This window comes from Canis lupus, chromosome 10 (genome assembly GCF_048164855.1).
Source record: "Canis lupus baileyi chromosome 10, mCanLup2.hap1, whole genome shotgun sequence".
NCBI lineage: Eukaryota > Metazoa > Chordata > Mammalia > Carnivora > Canidae > Canis > Canis lupus.
The window spans coordinates 29590095-29596094 of NC_132847.1; the positions used below are offsets into that span (position 1 = coordinate 29590095).

The following is a 6000-nucleotide window of genomic DNA, read 5'->3' on the forward strand; positions in this document are numbered from 1 at the left end:
TTTACCTTTTTTGATGAGATGGCATATACTTACTATACTTTTAATTATATCTATGGATAATCTTGATTTATCCATATATGAGGCCCTCTTATTTAGGGAATGTATTTTCCTTATCCTGTGTCCCCTGAACACCTACTGCTGAACGCTGTGAAGGTTGTTGAATGGGAAAGATTTTAGTGTAGTAAATGATCCCTGTCATTTGCTAGCTCTGTAACCTTGAGAAAGTCAATTTAACATATCTAGATCCTAGTTTCTTCTTATGTAAAATTAAAGAATTATAAAACAATCTCCAGTAGTCAAGACTTTCTTCTTTAATGAAAATTTGTAAGCAAAGACAAGAAAGACCAAGAGAGTTGATTCCTTTTTCTCATTCTTAATTCAGACTATAGCTATACATTTCGTAAGCATGACCTACCTACAAAAAGAACATTTTTTTCTTCTTCAAGGAGAATTCTGCTGTCCTCTGAGAGCATCTGGCTCAAATGGCAGCCAGCACTTAAAATAGCATTTTCCCCTGTAAGTCCTATAATGTGGACTCACTCTAAGGATTCAATGAGATATCATTACTTAGTCCAAGTACTGAAGCAGGTCAGATGGCCATATGGATTTATCACATGGGCTAATGACTGTCTACCTGGGATTAAGAAGGGATTCCACAAGAGAAGTATCAGTACTCCTCACAAAGTCTCTGCAGATCTACCATACACCTTGGTAAATGTGTGTGTGTGTGTGTGTGTGTGTGTGTATGCGCTCATGCACAATTTACCAATTATTGATAACTTTCCAGTTTCCCCATCTATAAAACAGAGATTTTTGCCTTCCTGAGAACTGCCATGAGGATTAGATGAGGTAATTTATATATAGTGTCTAGTACATCTGGCTAAATTGTGGTTACCTTTGGTTATTTTTAATGCCTTAATATTTGTTAGGGGAAAAATGGAAGCTTGCAATGGCACCCAATGAAATTCAGAAAGCAAAGGGCCAGTACTATGACAAGAAGCCACCCAAATAGGTCATCCAGGTTTCTATCTGCTTCAAGGAAAGGGATAAGAAAAAGAATATTGGGAAAATCTGATTTAGGATCCATTGCAGGGAATCATGGTTGCCAAAGGGCTTTGAACTTAAAAGTGAATTAGAAATTTTTGCTAGGATAGGCAGATGGGCAAGCAAAGCTTGAAATCCTGTAGTCATCCAACCACCATGCAACTAATGAAGAAACCAACGTTATCCCTTGCATGGAAAGAGGGATATTAGTAAACACATGTGACTCATTCCACACTTTATAGAACTCTTCCTTATTGCATTATGAGTTTCACTCAGTCTTGTGAAGTAGATAGTGCAGGAATTAATACTTTCCCTTTGCCATGTAATAAAAAGGACAATGTGAGGATAAGGGACTTGGTAATTTTCATATATTGGTGAGATATGTTTGATCATGAATGTCCTCTTATAATTCATTGGCAGAAACTACTCTTCATCAGTTCTGGTTTCTACAACTTGCCTATTTTGAACAAAGAAGGTAAACCCAGTTGCCCTCTTCTTTCTTTTCTTTCCCTTAACTATGTTAAGTTCTGGATGAATTTATAACGGCTGTTGGGGGTGGAGTGTATCTGTGTGTGTGTGTGTGTGTGTGATTTAGAGACAAGATATGCTATTATTTCCTATAGATGCTAACCTAATCTGTGTGTTTCTTCTTGTTGTTTTCTCTTGAGCACAGGAACTCTTTTTTCATGTCATGGACTTTAAATCTTTAAGCAACAGCAAAACTGTATTTCCACTATTTTTCCAGGAATCTTCCTAGCCATTATTAGGAGAAAATGTTTTGTTCCTATGTATAGACTTTCCTTCCATATGGAGGAACCTCCATTCTTTGTAGCCCTACTGGACTCTCTCTACTCCCCCTCACTGACTTCTCACATGATGAGATGGAGAAGGGCTGACTTATAAGACCAGTGATTTTAGAAAGGAAGCTAAATATGCATAGTCCAACCTTTCTAGTAGAAAGTTTCCTATAGGAAGTACACATTTTACTTTCTCTCTAAGCAGATGCCCAAGCCTGTTAAAAACACTTCCTTATACAGGCAACTGCTTGAATATGAACCATTCAGGTATAACTGAAACCAATATGAGAATATGGTGAGAAGTATCTTTCCAAATACAGACCTTTTAGGCATTGGAAGCAGGACAATATTTGTTGTTTATAAAGCAAATGCCAGCTGAGTTCTGTATGTACTTTAGAACACCAAAGAAGCTGCCTTTAAACTGTCAGTGCCCGATGTCTAGATCGACAGTATAAGGTCATCTGTGCACAATCCCATTCTGGAGTCAGGGCTGAGGAGGTTGATGTGAGAAGGCTACAGCTGAGTTGGAGTGGTTTGTATGCAGGCTTAAGAATCATCAACCATCATTTTGTCCCAAATTGACTCCTGGTTAGTTAATTACAAATAAGGGAAGCACAGTAACGAGAGTCTGTTTTTTAGGCTTCAGAAATTCTTTTTTTTTTTTTTTTTTTAAGAGGCAGGGGAAAAAAGGCATAACTGGCATAACACTGAAAATGACTGCTCATAAGAGAACACAGATGCTGTGTCACTAGATAGGACCTTTACTTCATCCAGTGCTGGGGTGCCAGAACATGAGGCCTAAAAAGAAAACTAGGAGGCTTTGAATATACCATGTAGAAAAGAAAGTTCTTTTCAAATAACATCTGGTGACAGTTGCAGCTTTTCAAAGAAAACTGCTTTATCCTCTGAAGGAAAAGACAATATATTTTTTCTTTAAGATATAGTTGAATATATAATGCCAAATATATAGTGTCAAAATTAATCTCTTGATGAATTTAATGTCCAAATGAACTTAAGTTCACAGATCCCATATTTGAGACACCTGGCATAGTTTAGCCAGCATCTTGGCAAGACTAAAACCAGTAAGGAGAGCATAATCGGTAGCATGGCAGTTCCTGGGGAAGTCTGCCCAGGATTTGCATCTTGGTGCTGCTCTTGACTAGCCAATTAGATGACCTTGGGCAAATTGCTGGAGGGGGTGGCTTATTTTCTAAACATGGTGGTGTAAGGCCAGTGCATTTCCTGCTTTGAGAATTCAGGCACAATAAAGACTTGGCATTGAATTAATTTAAAATCAGAGGTTCCAAAGAAACTACATATATTCCAGTGAGAGCCATTGTGCTGTTGCTGGTAAAGGGCTCCTAACTCTACTCAGGGATTGAAAATTCCTCTGCAACTCAGCTGACCAGAAGAGGAAATAGAGGAGAATGAATTTCAACTGTAGTGTCCTGGGACCTTTACCTCACAAGGACCTTTACCTCACAAGTGTAATATAACCTGCGACTTTAATTATTTGAGGTTTCAACTTCCATGGAAATTTGATTTTTTGACTCTAATTACTCCTTAAAATTTGGTAATAGCTATTTATATTAAAATTTGAGGCATATTATTGCTGATATTTCAATATTGTGGTATCTTATTTGTTTTATTTTTGGAGTATCATGTTAATTGGACTTGGGGAACAGGAAGTAGTGAGTGTTCTGGATGTTTTGGTAAGACACATGCACACAGTTGGGTGGGAGATAAACTTTACCCAAATCAAGTCTACTACCTAACTCTAGGAGCTAGGCATGAACTTGGTAGGCAGATTTGAAGCACAGACCACATTTGGAAATGTTCCAACTCATTTATCATGTGACTCATGAGGCTACCAATTGAATAGAGTACAAAAAAAGAGGGGTCTGTACAGTAGTATCATTTTTCAGTATAAGTATAGCTGGTTGTATCATGTGACTCAGTAGATCCCAAATTATTATATCCCAGAGGTATCTTTGACAAGGTCTCTGGCAAATCCCAAAATGAGAGTGATAGCACAGACCCCTGGAGCAAAGCCATGCCATCTGCAGCAGAAAAGTATTCATTGTTTGAGATGCAGTTTCTGGCATGCTCCTCAGTCTTATGGAGGACATTTAGTAATTATACAATTGGAGCTGCTCATGATGAGTTGAATATTGTCAGAACTATTAGGTAATAATGTCAGGAAAACACAGCAGCAATCCATTGTATGATGGAAATTTTATACTCAGGATCAAGCTTGAGAATGTCCAGTGGGCACAGCTTAATGTACCGGTGGCCCAAACCCCCAAGTCACCTAGTCCTATTGTGCTGAAGTCTTTTTAACTCATTCCTATGGCTTCAGGGAGTTCTTAGTATCCAAATAATTAGGGAGAAAGTACCCAGACCTCGATCAAAAATGGCCCAATTCAGTATGGACTGTTGCTGAACTATAGCTACATTTAGGAATGGACCACTAGGAATGGTCCTGGTGAGGGGAAAATCTCTCAGTGAGAAGAGCTTTGACCATTAAATTGGTGGACAAGGAGAAATGCTCTAAAGTAAAGATAATAAATTCCTGGAAAATTGTCAGTGGTTTTGTAAATTAGTCAGGACCCTGGAAAGAGCAAGATTTGAAAAGTAGGGACAAAGAGATATAGAAAAAAGGCATGTAGATAGTCTCATGGGAGTAGCACAAAGTGTGCAAATCTTTGTGTCTCATATCAATGCCTACCAGACAACATCTATCACAGAGGTGGTGCTAAATAACCAGGTTGAATAGATGTCCAGTAGAGGTATGCAAAATTTCATTTTTGTAGAAACTAGTACTTGTGTAATGGACTAAAATAGTAAGGGTGGCAGAGATGAGTCTGTGGGTAGGCACAACAACGTGAGCTCCCTTTTTCGAAGGCAGATCCAACTGGTACTGAAGAATGTTCAAAATATCAGTAGTAGACTAATGATGAGCTCTCATTATGGTACCATTCTTTGAGGAAATCAATTAGCCACTTGTTAGCAATTTGATTACCTTGGATCTCTTCTATCTGAGGAGTACAGAAATTCATTCTTCCTTGGTATGGTATTTACCTTAAACTTATGAAATGTTAAATGTGTGTTATATCTCAATAAAGCTGGAGAATATAAAAGAAATTGTGACCACTTTGGAGAATCAGTGATGGTAAGGAGTTCATTTAAAATGTAGGGCATTGTAAGGGATGAAGTATAGCAGATGTTCTCAGTGCCCACCTATATCTCTTCAAACCAGTAGCATCTACATGTTGTTGCTTGATGTCTTCCTCTGATGCTTAGAAACCACTCTGCAGGTGTGCTCACAAGCTGGAAGTTGCAGAGGATTACCAGTTTCAGGAAGCAGCCCTCAACCAAGCCTGATGAAAGTTGATGTGTCAGTGCTCTATCTCCCTTACCTCACACATGGAATAGCTCTGAAATGCCTGTCCTGCACCAGCTGGAGCTCCCCTGGACATTGAAACTTCATTTGCCCACACTAAGAAATTTGCATGATAACACATATTGGCTATCACCCCATCCTGTATTGGCTGTGACCCCATCCTTCCTGTCTCTCTCCACCCCTTAGTTTCCTGGGATCACTGTTCAAATAAACTTCTTGCACATGAATCTTTGTCTCATGGTCTACTTCTGGGTGAACCCAAATTAAGATAATACCCAATATATATATATATATATATATATATCAAAATCAAATATAAAATAGCTTTATTCCATTTTATGATGTGTTTATACTATAAGTGTCCAAGTAAAGGTAGATAGATCCTAATTGTGTTTAGACATTTGCTAAAGGCCTAAACAATGGAGGGATGTTTATTTGGCTAGATCAGTGTTGGGCACATTTTTTCTATAGGCCAGGCTTATATTTCTTATATTTCAGGCTTGTAAGCTACATACATAGTGTCACATATAATTCTTTGTGTGTTCAAAATTTTTAAAGTATTTTTTATAACCATTTAAGAAAATAAAATCATTCTTAGTTCATAAGCTATACAAAACAGACTGTGCATCAGATTTATCCCACAATCATTTGCTAACCCTGGCCTAGAGAAAAACAAATAGAAATAAGGAGATGCTAATTTCACAACATAACCTTGCCTCACATGTGAGGAGTTGAGTTTCAAACAAGTTCTCATTC

General features: G+C 37.9%; 1 long non-coding RNA gene across 1 annotated transcript in view; it reads left to right on the forward strand.

Moving 5' to 3' along the window:
• The window catches only part of LOC140640902 (uncharacterized), a 60821-nt gene extending 55350 nt beyond the window's left edge, over positions 1-5471 (forward strand). The window contains exon 2 of the long non-coding RNA XR_012037506.1: positions 5145-5471. This is a non-coding gene — a long non-coding RNA (uncharacterized lncRNA). The remainder of the gene's footprint in view (positions 1-5144) is intronic.
• The last annotated feature ends 529 nt before the right edge of the window (positions 5472-6000 follow it).